This window comes from Podarcis gaigeae (genome assembly GCF_964106915.1).
Source record: "Podarcis gaigeae genome assembly, chromosome: 7".
Lineage (NCBI taxonomy): Eukaryota > Metazoa > Chordata > Lepidosauria > Squamata > Lacertidae > Podarcis > Podarcis gaigeae.
The window spans coordinates 28550884-28566205 of NC_139683.1; the positions used below are offsets into that span (position 1 = coordinate 28550884).

At 42.5% G+C, this 15322-nt stretch overlaps 1 long non-coding RNA gene across 1 annotated transcript in view; it reads left to right on the plus strand.

Annotated features, from left to right (window-relative positions):
• LOC310848717 overlaps positions 1–15322 on the plus strand; it is a 262466-nt gene that overhangs the window by 11673 nt on the left and 235471 nt on the right. Inside the window, exon 4 of the long non-coding RNA XR_014566536.1 lies at positions 14250–15117. This is a non-coding gene — a long non-coding RNA (uncharacterized lncRNA). The remainder of the gene's footprint in view (positions 1–14249; positions 15118–15322) is intronic.

Here is a 15322-nt window from a genome sequence, read left to right on the forward strand (position 1 = left end):
CCTTTGGATCCCCACTCCTGCCTCCATAAACCAACAGAGTTACCTTCAACTTCTAGCTTTGTAAGGTGAACAAGAAGAAAGATCAGTGGATAAAAAACTTAAGATTCTCACATGACAGAGACGTAGATCAGCCCTGGTATTTCCAGTCCTCTCCTGCTACAGAATTACTGTTGTCAGTTCTCTTTACCTTGTCAGTCTTTCTCCGCCCGGCATCAGATTTACATAGAAATAGGATCCTGTTTTGTCCAAAAGTATTTTCTAGAAAATAAATGCCTTAATAAATGCCTCTTAGAGATGTTTTTGATTCTATTGGCCATAGTAAAATTATCTCATCGCTCTACCCTGAATTGGCCATTGTTTGCTTATGCTACAACAGAACAGCAGAACAGAATGAGAGGTCAGTTATCCTGAATAGCCTCTCCCTTTCCACACAGCTCCAGCACGAAGTTGTTTTGTATACAGAATTTTGCCTTGTGAACTGCTTTGCTCATAAGGTGAGGCATAAATGCAAACAATAATAATTAATAATGCTATTCATAGGGTACATAACCAGAAGATCATATAACACCAATCCTGGCACAATTGTGTGTTACGCCATTGTGGGGTGTCGGTAAGAATATTCAACTATTTAGCCAAGTGACTTTGAGCTATTCACTGTCTCTCAGACGTACATAGAAGAATTGAACCTGGGACTAATTCAGAGTCAGGGCAAATAATGGAACACTGGTGCAATATGCTTTCAGCAACCTGCCCTTTATAAAAGGGAGACTATGTGCTCTCTACAACATCTGAATATGCTCCTGTAAATGTCAGTCCTCCGAGGCTATTATCCAATATCCCAACATTTGCAAGCCCTCAAGTAATTCTGATTTGATAATGTACTCTAATGGCACAAATTCCAGCATGGGGCAACTGGCAGCATCACAAAAAGCCTGGATAGCTCAGTTGATTAGAGCATCGTGCTGATAATGCCGAGGTTGCAGGTTTGATCCCCATATGGGACAGCTGCATTGCAGGGGGTTGGACTAAAATCAAAATCAAATCAAATTGGCATCACAGTATAAAACATTTCAGGTGACTGGGATGATTAAAAGGACAAGGGTGAAGCTGTCAAGGATCCTCAGGTCACACTGTGATCGTGTGCACTTAGATATTCTGCTTTGCCCTGTCCCCCAAAAGGATGGTTCGTTGGAAACCCTTTCAGGCAAAATTGTGGCTAAAAAGGAAGCTACTAAAACAGTGATATTTTTCCCCCGATCTGCCAGGAGAAACCTCATTTGACTTCTTGGTGTTACAGGCCGGAGGTCCAACATTTTGCTCAGCACCAGTTGGCAAGGTCTACTGTGTAGAGAGCAATCTAAGAGAATGTGGTCCATTGAATCAAGTGCTACTTGGTTGCAGGCACACAGACGGGCTTGATATGGGGTATGAGAGAATCTACCTTTGGTCACTGCAGAGGGGAAGGCATTTAATCTTGTGAGCATAAAGGCTCTTCAATGGGAAGGGAGTAGTAGATCCTTTAGATATTTGGCACAAGTTCCGTAGGGTTTTGCAATACCTAAGGCCTCCAGAGAACAGGATCTCGGAGTATGAGGTAACAAGCTCTGTCTTTCGTGGTCGTAGAGCTACTGCTTGATTATTTGGAATATGTAACTTTCGTCACATTGGACTAGATGGTCCACAGGGTCCCTTCCAACTCTACAATTCTATGATTTACAATTTTTTATTGCATCAAACAAAGATTCATCCTTGCTCTAACATTACAAACTGGGAACTGGGAAAGGAGAATCCATACTAAATAGATCAATGGTGGTTTTTAAAGTCTAGTCCGACTTGTGGTTGAAACAAAATGAATGCAATTGGCAGCTCTTTAGAGAAATGATGGAAGTCCAGTCAGCATGCTCTACTCCCTACATCTGATCAGAGCCTAGTAAAACTCAAAGTCAGTTCCTCTTTACTGTATGTTAGAAATACCTATTGTGGAGAAAGTGCCGTTCAGAAGATTGCAAAATGTCTTGTGCAACTGAAGTGTTATGGACGTACAACATGACAAAGTTAAGTACTTTTAGGTCCATTGATTTCAATGGAAAACAGTTATGCATATCCTTAACTATCCCAGTGGAAATCAATGAAATGCAAAAGTGCTCAATTTTGGCTACACCATGAGCTGAGCACTGATTTCTCAATGGTCTATCATGTTACTGAGGATGTTCAGTTTTCAGCCCAGTCTTAAGATTTTTAAAAGGTTAGATTTATGGCCAAGTGCCTCCCTGGGCATTCAGCCATATTACCCCTGCCTACAATAAGCAATAAATCATAGACAAATGTAGCTACAGTGGTAATGTTCTTTTATAGAACATTACGATCAGCAGTATCATTCACAGACTTGAGTGATCTAGCTGTCATATAGAATGCTTAAGAAGTTTCATAGTTTTAATTTTAATACAAACATGTAAAATATACATAGTAAATTAATATCAAAAGAAAATGTTTGAAGCAGTGTCATAGACATGTTTTGATCCCAAAATAATTGTTCCACAAACTTTGGTAGGCCTCTGCGGCTACTTTTCAACATTGTCTTTTCAGTTTTCACTTTCAATTTCATCTCTGCTGCAGATTTTAACTTGCCATTATCCAACCTCAAGACATACGTTGGCCTGATCAAGCTATTATTATTACAAGACATTTCTATCCATCAGTGTTTCCATATAGGAAGCTACTGTCTTCATAACATCTGTTCTATAGTATTGTGACGACTCTGATATGTAGTAGATGAATCTTGTCTCTACTCCTGCTCTGTGTTTCTCCTTTCTTTTCTCCACCCCTATTATTGGGATTCTTTTACTAGGTCTCAGCTAGTGGGTCATCTATGGGTCTCATCTATGGGTCATCACCCATAGATTAAATTACTTGTGGCAGGCAGTGTCACAGAATCAATGGTGCTTCTAGGGCTAGCTGGCATGTGACCCTTAGAGGGCCAGCCCCAATGAACTCCACTACCAGCATCACAGAGGTTCCCCACCCCTGGCCAGAGACGATTCAGTAAATGTGCTGGCCAATGGGTGTGTTGGCTTTAAAAGATGAAACTTTCCAGCAAATGCTGGCTCACATGGCCACACACACAAACCCCCCTTGAGATTATCATGGTTTGCACACGCAGTTCTAGTTTTCTAATATGGTCCCCTTGGCAGGGTGGAGATATCATTATCCTTTTGAAGACATCCCTGAGTTCTGCTGTATAGAGCAGCAGCTCTCTGTAAGTGTATAAATAGGGACAGTTTGAAACTGTACATCTCAATTTGTTGAGGCTGTCATTATAACTGCACCTTTCAGTTGCTCGTTCTAAGAGTGTCAGTTCTCTAATAAGCTCTTCTGCAGCAGGACTCCTTGTTTCTGCTTGAATCTGTGTCACTGTATGTCTGTATGAAGATTGGGAGGCTTGGGTCAGGAACTTTATGCTCTCTAACCTACAGTTTCAACTAGCAGCAGCCAAATTGCAGCTGGCAATTTCAAACCACACATTAATCTGATGCCCCAGGTCAAATTTTCCTTTGGTCCAGATGATAAAATGTCCCTTCTGTGTGCCCTCTCTTTTGCTGCTGTTATGATGAAATACCTATATGGAGAAGGAATAAAGGAACCAACACCGTCACATCTGCACGATACATTTAAAGCTCATGGCTTCCCTCCCCCAAAGAATCCTGGGAACCCTTACAGAGCAATAATTTCCAGCACCCTTAACAAACTACAGCTCCCAGGATTCCTTGGGAGAAGCCAGGTGCTTTAAATGTTTAGTGTGGATTTAGCCCAGGAGTTCCTGCTCAAAAATCCTTCTTTTCATTCAGTACTTGTTTCTCTGTAGTCTTTTTAAGTGCTAGCAAGATGCCAATTAAGTGGTAGGATGTACATTTAAAATTGAATCTGGGTAGAAAGGACTTTTCTTAATATGCACAGGAGGGGAGAAGTGTAAACTTGTATCCACAACATATAGCTTGTACCAAATTTGTCCAAGGCAGTAGCTGTGCTAATCAAATGTTTTTAAATCTGCTGCATGGCGCAGCTTGCCACTCAGAACTTCTAATTTTCAAGCATACAAAACAGAGAGCAGAATAAACTAAAGGGGATTTGTTGCCTGCTGATGTCACAGTAGTCTTTAATGGCACACTGAGAGAGGCTTTTCCTTACTGCTTCTGGAAAGTAGGCTGTCATAGGTAAAGGAGTCACAGGTCGCTCAAGCAGAGTCTAGTACCCTCTCCCTCTCAGCTTTCTAATGATAAGTGCTGCCAGCAGAAGGAGAAGAAATGAAAACACAGACTCAAAAATATCTGGAATATTGTTACAGTGGTATAAATCTCTCGTACCGAAGAAAATCCAAAACCCCATTGAAATTTATGTTAAGGACATAAAAAGAGGCTCCTTGGATCAAAGGCCCATCTATTCCAGCATCCTTTTCTCATAGTGACCTACCACATGCCTGTGGGAAGCCTGCAGGCAGGACCTAAGTGAAATTCTGATATGTGCTTTAACATCCCCAAGTGTTCCTTGACATCTGCTTTATTTGAAAGAATAAAGCTTACATAAATGTAGTTGATAAAATGTTAGGATGCTTAAGTTTTTGCTTTGTCGACTGCAGTCCTGTATACACTTACCTGGGAATAGGTCTTGTTGACCTCAGTGGGGCTCATTTCTAAGTAGACATGCATAGGCTTGTGCTGTCAGTAACTGTACAGATTGTCAAGATCTGGTTTTACCTCTTCTATGGCATCAGAAATACATTGATTCAAATTATGTCTCGCAAGAGCAATGCCTTTCATCAGCATCTTTTTTTCTTTTTGATTTTTGGCAGAATCCACTCACTTCAGTAGTTATTTGAAATGGGAGACAATTAGGGAACAAGAGGACTGCCACAAGCTAGGTTTCATGTTTTGTTTTTCGAAGAAGGGTGTCTTCACTGATGATTACATTTGTTTTATTACACCGAAAAAGTACAGTACACCCAAAGAGGAAGTGTGCCGAGCCTGCAGATCAACAAAAAACAGGAGAAGGAAAATGCTGAAGTGTGGAATACTTAAATGACTAGTCATTTCCTGCTTTATGCAACCCCCAGAATTTTCATATAGGAAACATTATAGTCTTATGTACAGATACGTGCTTGGAAGGTAGAAACCTGGAAGGTCAAAAAGTTACAAAATGGCTCATTGTCTTGAACTCACTTTCATTCAACCGAGTATGTGCTCACAACTATGAATCCTTTTCACCAAATACAGTTTTAGAGTTTTCCCAAAGATGTTTCAGTATTTGTCTTTGGAATATTACTACAAACTTTAGGGGTGAGGAGGAGGAAGAAATGGAGAGAAAGGGGGGCAGAGAGAGTTTCAGCTGATGGCGCTCTGCTAATAAAGCATTTGGGGCATGATCAAGATAAAGGTAAACAATAACCAACAACAGCACAACCATAGCAACAAAAATACATTTTATATATGCCAAATTATTGTTATTATAATTAATTAATGCAAAATTATGCTTATAAGCAGCTTACAAAACACTAAAAAGTTTCATCACAAATGATAAACCTCCAAAATAAACACAATAAAACAATCCCATTAATACATTAAAATTTAAACATCCATAAAACATAGAAGTACCTTTTAAGCCATCTTGATTTTAATATGGGAGAGTTAAGCACATACTTTTGTTCTTTTGTCAGGATCATATTTCATATTTTTGGAAATATGCTATTTAATTGGGATTTGATATACAATTCACTATTAAGTATACTAGAATCAGTACCCTTCATGACTCAACCCCGGGGGGTCATTTGCCTAGTGCACCTTCATGACCCACCAGATTTCAGTTACATGCAAATTATTTTCATTTTAGCCTACTTTATGCTATGCTTTTACTCTTTTCTGCATGGTGCACCTTATTTCAAAAATTTCACATCCACTGATGTGCCAAGTCATTTAAGCTGCCTAACTGGGAACAAATTTAATAAGCAAACACCACTTTTTCATTTACCCATCTAAATTCATTTAAATTCATGCACATTTTAAGTGGGTTCCTTTGCCTAAAAATAGCTGGTAGTTGGTAAAAAGCAGACCTGTTTTTCTGAAATGGAGATGAAGTGACAGCCTCACCTGAAGAATGTGCTAAATGTGGGTATCACTTAGAGATCTAATTTCATGATACCAAAACAAAACTTTGCCCCCAAGGCTTGGGGAACTTGAAAACAGTTGCCAGCATCTATTGATGATGAGCAGGTTCTTTCCTCCCTGACTGCACCTGGCTGGACTGATTGATTTGGCTTTCAGTGCCAAAAGGGAAAGAGGTCAGCTGCTTCAACAATGCTGTGTACAAAGTGTACTGTGTGCAGCTGTGTATACAAAACTGTATACAATTCTTTAATTCTTTCTTTTTTGCAGGGGGGGTCACTTTCTGCCCATGCAGTATCACAATGTTGCATTAAGTCAATTCTTCCTGTAGTGCATCTGCACTATAGCAGGGTCCTAAACAGATTAACCTAAAAGCAATTCCCAAATTTAAAAGAGTATGAGGTACAGTGTGTACATTTTGGATCCTTTGGGCTAATAATTGTTTTTTATTTTATTTTTTTATCCTGCTCATCTGGCTGGGTTGCCCCAGCCAAAATGGGGGGCTTCCCAACATAATATACAGAAACACAACAACAATAACACAACAGAACATCACACATTAAAAGCGTCCAGATTTAAGGCTGCCTTCGGATGTCTACAAAAGGTCATATAATTATTTATTTCTTTGACATCTGACAGGAGGGGGTTCCACGGGGTGGGTGTGACTACTGAGAAGGCCCTCTGTGAGGGCGATCTGGCTGCGACATCTATCACCCCATTGATCGCCAGGGTTGATTCGGCTGATCTGGCTGGCTAGGAAGGTGTCCCCTTCCTCCCTCACCGCTCCATGTGCATCCCTCTCGAAGCTGCGCGCTTGGTGGAAGAGGACGACCATCCCAGATAGAAGGAGTGTACCGTTCTTCAGTCAAGGGTATACGATAGCTGCGCTCCCCTGCTAGAACCTCCAAACAAGCTGTAACTTCACTTCTAACAATGAGTGAACTGCCAGAAGGCCCTCGGAGCTAGATCTCAATGTCTGGGCTGAACAACGGGGGTGGAGATGCTCCTTCAGGTATACAGGGCTGAAGCCATTTAGGGCTTTACATGGCGAAACCGACACTTGGAAACATACTGGTAGTCAATGTAGGTCTTTTAGAACTGGTGTTACGTGGTTCTGGCAGTGGCTCACAGTCACCAGTCTAGCAGCCACTTTCTGGATTAATTATAGTTGTTTCCAAGTCTCCTCCAAAGGTAGCCCCGTGTAGAGCGCATTGCAGTAGTCCAAGCGGGAGATAACTATGTACCACTGGTGCAGCGTGGCTGTAACAACAACAAATTGCATTGGTTTTACATCCACACTGAGGATCATGGTTTGTTCTGCCCTCACAGTCCATAATCACTACCCAGCCTGAAACCATGTTTGTTGCTAGATTGCCAATGTGTTATGACATTGGGCTGTGCTATAGCATAAAGCTAAGCTATGTGGGGGAGAAGGGAAGCAGGATTGATCAGGCTGCATACTCTAGCATACAACTTGTGTACAGTGTGACTTATTAACCCAGTGTGCAAACATATCCACTGCTAGCTAGTTATTTGTCCCTCTATATTGGTGAAAGCCACAAATTCAAAGGTTAAAGGTTAAACCACCAGCATTCCACATTCAGACAGTTTCCTTTATATTTTGGGCTGTCCAAGCCATCTCTGGTTCCATAGAAGGCTGTAGGTATTAGCCAACTATTTGACCCTCACTTGACCATTGCATCAATTGGATGTGATGAGCTTAGAAAAAGAAGTAGTGAAACTCTGAGCTGGTACAGTTTAAGCAACTGTGGGGCCTTAGATTTCTTTCCAAGTGCAAATCATGAAACTAAGAAGAACTGGAACTGTAAGATTGCTATCTGGAAGGACAATGATGAGGTCCAGCATGAGGTCATTCGGAGGAATATTACCAGTTGTCCCCAGGGTTACAAAGAATTGACTGGTGTCCTCTATAAATCGGGCATGTAGTGTCACCAGTCCTATTCTGTGGAACACTCATCCAGCAGGCACTCTCACTTTTGACTTTCAGACCTTTTGTATGTAGACATGCCTATATAACTTTTCTTTCTTTTTACTGTTTTTATGGTGTTTTATATTTTATTGTATATACTGTTGCACACCAGCATGTTATATCGTATGGATTGGTGGTATATAAATATTTCTATGTATAAATTATATTGGAGACAACATCAACTGAAAGACAAGAGTGAAGTAACACCTAAGGTGCCCTTTCCTAACATCATTTCCAACTAACTAACTTCCCAGCGTTCCACCAGAACCTAACAGATGTTGCAGATACGGCGAATCATTTTTCATCATGTGAGAAGAGGAGGGGTACACTAGAGCTGTTCATCTCTACAACAGAGTACTGGTTATGGGGGGGTGTACACAGTTCAACAATTGGCTTTAATTAAGCATACATAGAAGAAATAAACTAGCCAGGCAGACCGTGGCAAAAGCAACGTAAGAAATAAGAAAAGCGTGAAGCTAGAGCGCTGAGCTGCAAATACCTCTAATCTCATACACCTCCCCCCCACACACTTCTATTGGGTCATATCCAACTGGTGTCCCTCCAAAGTGGCAAAGGGCTAGCTCAGCCCCCCCCCCGCGCGAAAAATGTGCCCAGGGCGATTGCCCTGGCAGCTCCTCCCCATGCTGCATCCCTGCCATCACCTCCCTTTTATCACTGCTTTTCACACTTTCACTAGGCCCTGCAGGGATATGGGCCTCAGAAGGCACCCAACAGTGCTCTGATGCTGGCAATGTATTTTATACATTGCCAAATTATTATTTTTAAAAGCCTGGAGCGTTGCAAGCAAGCTGATGGAGTCGGTATCAGTTCAGAATGTTATCACATATTTGCTTTGTGTGTTCTATTTGGATTCCAATCAGGCAGATTTGTTTGCTGCAGGTGGAAGGATTCTGTTGCAAGGATATTGTGATCTTGTCGTTGCTTCCCCTCAAAATGTTCTTCAACTTTGCAAGAAAGGTGCTTGCACAGTAGTCTGATCTTTCCAATGTTTTGGTCTCCTGAAAAACACAGTTTGAATAATACATGAGACTACACCCCTTAATAGTCTGAGGAAGATATAGAAATGGATTAGTATTCTGCAGAGAATCATCAGTTTGATGAATAATTTTCTCCCCACTCCCCCACGCTGCATTTGGTAGTTGTGCAAAATGCAGACTTTTAATTCTTGCTTGGGAAGAGCTTAATTTGTGCCAGGTTTAGACCAATAATCTATTTTCAGCAGATTCCTGAAATATCTAGAGTGGCTGTCTCTACATATTTAAGGGCCTCTGAACATGTGCAGAGTAGGTTGTATTTGCCAAAGCCATACGCACAATTAACTTGAGTCCATTGATTTCAGATCTAGTCTAATACCACCCAGTGTCTTTCTCACTATTAAGTAAACAAAACCCATCCTTGCTTAGGATTAGGGGGCAGCACTGGCTTCCAGGTGTGTTTGAGACTGAGCTCTCTCTGGAAACGATACACTTCGCTGGGGGGTACAGCAGTTTCTACTGATGCAGAAAATAGCCTGTATTTACTGCATCACTGGCTTGAAAATAGCCTCTTGCCTGGCTGACTCTAGCAAATATGAATTTCCTGCCATGCCTCCTCTTGCGGTCAAAACATACATGTGTGTGTTTATCAAGCATGGGTATAAAGCAGGGGTGGGGGAGTTAGCGTTTTGCACTAAAAGGAATACACGGTGATGGGGAACTAATTTCTCATTGCTGTGTTACATGCTGCAAATCAATAGATAAGCTTTGCAAATAATGGTCAAAGTGTGCAGAGTTAAAATTATAAACATTAAGCTATTAAAGTCAGGGGCGTTAGCTCCACTAAATGCCTTGTCAATGCCAAATGTTATAGCATAATTGTTCCAACACTTTGGACCTTGGAAGGTGGTTTTGTGAAACAATCATATCGTGTTGTTATGGCTTATAAGAAAGTAAGAGCATAAGAAGAGCCCTGCTGGATCAGGCCAAAGGCCCATGTAGTCCGGCCTCATGTTTTCAGAGTAGTCAGAAACAAGCAGGAACTGAATGCCAGGGTTCTCTCTCCACCTCAGAGGTGGCACACTGTTCCAAATAGGGAACATAGAGGACCATCACTTTAGTAGCCACTGATAACCCCTTTCACTCAGCTTCATTAACATGTGACCACAAAATTCCGGATCCCTCCCCAAACTGATGCTAACGTTTAGTGCTAGTTTAGTGCTGTTTTGTGCCACGAACCCCTCAAACACCCCATTTTGTGCCGTCACCACCCCCAAACCAAGTAATTTGACACAGCAAATAGGGTCAATGTGTCTAAACTCTCTTTTAAAGCCATTCAAGTTGCTGGTTAAAACAGTTTCTGGCTGACCATTCATTTGTTAGGCAGATTGCTGGTTAACAGCCCAAAGACAGTTGGCTGATGGGAGGTAATGATTAGGAACCTGTTGCAAATGGTTGTTCTGCTTTTGAATGAGATAACCATCAGCGCTGGGGGAAAGATGCCTCCCTCCAACTGGGAGTGTGTGTGTGAAGAATCAGCACGTGACAAGTTTGAGAAGAGACCCTGACTAGAGGCTGTAAGGTGGTACTGCATTGAGGCATTAAGTATCTAGAGAATATAGAATAATAATAAAAGGGGGGAAACTATGAGCATATGATGGGGTGGAGATAGCGGTGGCTGGTGCCCATTGGGTCAGGTAGGACAGAAAGCCAGGATGTCAACAGTAGCCAGAGCCGCCAATCATTCCTGGTATTGTCTCCCATCCTCTTCCTCCCTGCTGAGTTCTCCAATGGTGATATTGAGATTAAGGAGAATGAAGCCGGCAGCCAGGACTAGTTGTAAGCAAGAAGGCAGATGGACTGCGGTTGGATCAGCCTTCACTGAATGAAGCGAGCTCCATCACTTGTGATTGACATTGGACTACAAGTCCCATCATCCCTTACTTTTGGTCATACTGGCTGGGGCGCATGGGGGTTGGAGTCCAACATCATTAGGAAGGTCAAAGAGTCCCTGCTTCTACAATAATCCATAGGTGTTTTTGGCACTCATGCAACCACATTCCACACTTCAATCACGATCACAAAGGTTGCACAAAATATTCCTGCAACAGAACTGTACCCTGCAAGGGGGGGGGGCATCTTGATCCTGTCTTTGGCACAACGGAGCAATTGGGCCACTGCTGTTGTGCTTAAACAAATTATCTGAGAGGGGCTATATAATATTTCAGCTACTGTACAAATAATCAAGAGCACTTCAGAGTTCTCCAACAAGTAGGTGCAAAGGTTAACCTACTTTACTAGACAGAAATATGGGTATTATCCATTTGCAGCAACTGGAGTGTGTTACAGTTTTAGAAAAAGGCCTGGAAGGAAAGTTGTCTCTAACTTGGTTTAGTCATTTCTCTGTATTTATGTGGTAAGAGAAATCCACAAAGTACAGAGCCTTAACATTGTTTGGATGCCTTCTCTTTGCAGCAGGGGATTCTTTGAAATTGCATTTACTCAACTGAAGTGATCACATTGAGAACTCACTTGGAGTGGAGAGGACCAGAAAAATAGCAAAAGAATTTTGTGGTGATTGTCAGGGATTGTCAAGCAGCTTTCCTCAATAAAGTTCAACCTCCTGACTTAAAGTCTTGCGTAACAGCAGCAGCTTTTTTCCTAGTTACAGATTCTTCTCACCATAAGTGCACTTGAAGGCTACATGAAAAGAACTTGATAGCACCAGCCTTCGATATTCTAAAAAAACACTATGCTCCCTGGCCAGCTGCTCAAAGCTTCATGACATGCTGGTATGCTAGACAGAGTGATCTGCCTGGCACACCTGCCCATATCATGAGTCATGCGCTGAGCTGAGTTTAGGAAAACACCCCCCTCTGTCAGTGGCATATGGTGACATCATTCCCTTCTATTTCTGATGTTTGGGCTGTGAGTGCCATTGCTCATGTAGTCTAAACCCAAATCGGCCCCATCCAACCACAGGGGGGGGGGGGAGGTATTAGCAGGCATGGGGCAATCACTGGCTGATTCACTGGCAATCACCAGCACCATTAGAAATCCTGCTCCGTGATTGCAGTCATAGGATTGTTGTCTATCACATGACGGTATATGTTTTGACTCCACAGAGTGGGAAGTGACGAAGACAGGATGTTTGTGTTACTGTGTTCTGTGAAGTGGAACTATTGTCCTTTGTTCTTTTTCTCTTTGCTGTCTGATGCTCAAGAAAGAGGGAGCCATGTTGCAGTGCTCCATGAGTGTTTATATGTAAATAAAGTAGATTAGCCAAAATGCTGAGTTGCTGAGGTCTGTAACGCAACTGCGCAAACTCTGTGGATCCCTGAGTGTGCCGATGTCTGTTGGCATCGGTCGCTGTGATGTTCAGGCTGAAAAAAGCTTTTGAAGCTCCCGAACGACAGACCAGGAGGGAGAGAACATGCCAGTTGGGCATGTGTCTCTGCCAGGGTCTTACTCAAGTGTAGGCTGAACTCCTGACAGCGCAACCCCCATCATTCCAGGCGCCACGCCCCTGTGAGTGATGTGCCGCGCCCCCAGGACACACGCCCCTGCCTGCTATCCACGCCCAGTGCCGGAGCATGCAGCTTTCCCACTGGGGGCAATCCCAAGTTTGGAGAATTACAAAAAACTTTGGAAAAGATAGGAGAACCCTAACTGCTCTTGGGGATCACAGAATGCTAAGTGTCTGTTGTGCAGGGGTGGGGTGGGGGAGAAATAACAGAGAGGGGAAACAGAATGGAGTGTCTGCACTCATGAATAGCAGAATGCCATAACTTGTCTACATTTTTAAAAAATCTATTGGATTCATGTTTTCTATTATCCCTTGTTTTAAGATTAGTCAGCAACTAACTGTTACATTAATCAAGAAGGAAGCACAGCAAATTATTTGCATGGGTGTAAGCTACATTAAGGTCTTTTACTGGTCATTTTAAAGGTGCAAGCTTAAAGGGGTTTTTTTTTACACATTCCTAATACATGTCATTTCTCTGTTTTGCACGTTTGACTAGATCAAATACAAGATATCCGCATGGATAAAATTGACCCCAGTCCACAGATGTGGGCTATTTATAAATTGAGTAGGGAATAGCAGAATATAGGTGGAACAACAGCCAGCTCAATATTGCCTGCACAGACTGGCAACAGCCCTCCAAGGTTTCGGCAGGGAATCTCTCCCAGCCCTGCCTGCAGATGCTGGGGATCAAAGTTGGGAGTTTCTGCATGCAAGGCAGATGCTTTACCAATGAGCTACAGCCTTTGCTGACTTACAATTCTATGATTCTGTGCTGAGATTCCTGCATTGCAGGAATGACCCTCCGAGTTCCTTCCAACTCTACAATTCTATGATTCTAATACAGCAGCTCCACTGCTGCGGTGATTAAGATGAGCACATCATTGTCTCGCTGGGCTGAAAAATCACACATATCTGCATAATGAGAAAACTCAGAACACACATTGTAGAGGATTGCAGCCTCTTCCTGCTCAAGGCTTTGGCTCCCTTTATGCATACTAAAGCACATGGCAGTTACGTCTGTGTGGTATCAGAGCCAGCCCTAATAGCAGTTGTTGAGGGCAGGGAGCAGCATCAAGGTGTTGGAGGATAGAGCTGTGTGTGGGCCACGGGGTCTGTTCCTCCTCCCTCAAGCTAGCTTCCTGGCTTCAGGCATAATGGAAGATGCTGCCCCACTGTCAGCATCGCAGTAGGTTTCAGCTGCCAGTTTGGTCAACTTTGTACAGGGAATGAGAGGAAGCACCACCTTGACCTTCACCTAAGACAGGAATGTCCAAAGTCTGGCTCAGGGCCCCAATCCAGCCCGCTGGTTGGTTCAACCCAGCCCTGTGGCAGTTTATTTCCTGGGGGGTAAAATCCTAAAAAAACCTCAACAACTTCAGTCCTAACTTCAGTTGGCCCCCACTGCCCTTCACTTCATCAAATCTGGCCCTCTTTGAAAAAAGTTTGGACACCACTTACCTAAGACCATGAAACGTTTGGACCAGCCCTATGTGGAACAATTCCACGTGGCTGTGATGTGTGCGCGAAAATATTTCAGGCTTGATTTCATGGGTCTTTCCCTCTTGATTGTCTTTCTTCTTTTTCAGGGATGGCTTGGGAACACATTTCCGTTTCAACCCTGAGTGAAGAAGTCTATTTAGGACTAGTTTTATCAAAATTTGGGAGTGTTTCGTTTTCACCTTTTAAAGTTTTTGTTAAATTCACCTTGTGTTGTAGAGCCCAGTGAGTCTTCAGTAAGTAGGTCCATTGACAAAGGTATAACAGCCATTTTATTCTCATTTGTAATGAGTGGAATACATGTTTATCATTCAAATGTGGATAGGGGATTTGCCTAAAATAAAAGTCTGCTTGAGAACTTAAGGGGAGAGGGGAAATCTTCTGTCCAAAACATGTCATGCACCAACAAAATTTGAGAAAATCTGTTGTTTTCTCTCTTGTTTTTGTGGTGAGCAACATTACTTCCTTCTTTGTTTCTTTCTGGCAGCGTGTCAACTGGGTGAAAGAACAGCCCAAGTCATAATCTCTACTCATATGACTGTAATATTCATAGATCACAGCTGTGAGAGACAATGCCGCAAGGAGGCAGTTACCGTGTATGTGCATGTGTGTGCTTGAAGATCTCTGTGAAGTTCTTTTTCAGCTCACCAGGAAACTGCTACAGATAATTAATTACAATTTCCATTGGGATGGGGAAAGCTATTGTCAGATACAAAGACAATATACCTTTGAATGCCAGATTCTGAGGGCAAACACAAGAGAGGCTCATCATCTTCACAAATGGCTTGTGAGCTTGCAGAAGCATCTGATTGGCTGCTGTGAGCAAAAAAGAATGAGCCAGGCAGACATTGGTCAGTTCCGGCAGGGTCATTTTTACAGATTTGGTCTCCTGCAAACATTCCAAAATGACTCGTTTGCTTTCTAAGAGTTCTATCCTGCCTCATAATTTTGATATATGTACACTGATGGCACTACCAAGACGCCATAACATGTGGCCTTCTTTGTGTCATTGGACTACACTATTCTTTATCCCTGACCATAGGTTATGCTCCCTAGGGCATATGGAAGTTGGAGTCCAATAATATCTACAGATTTTAGAGGGCCTAAGGTTCCCTGCACTACAAAATGTTTACAGGCGCAACACTGGTTTATTCAGATAATA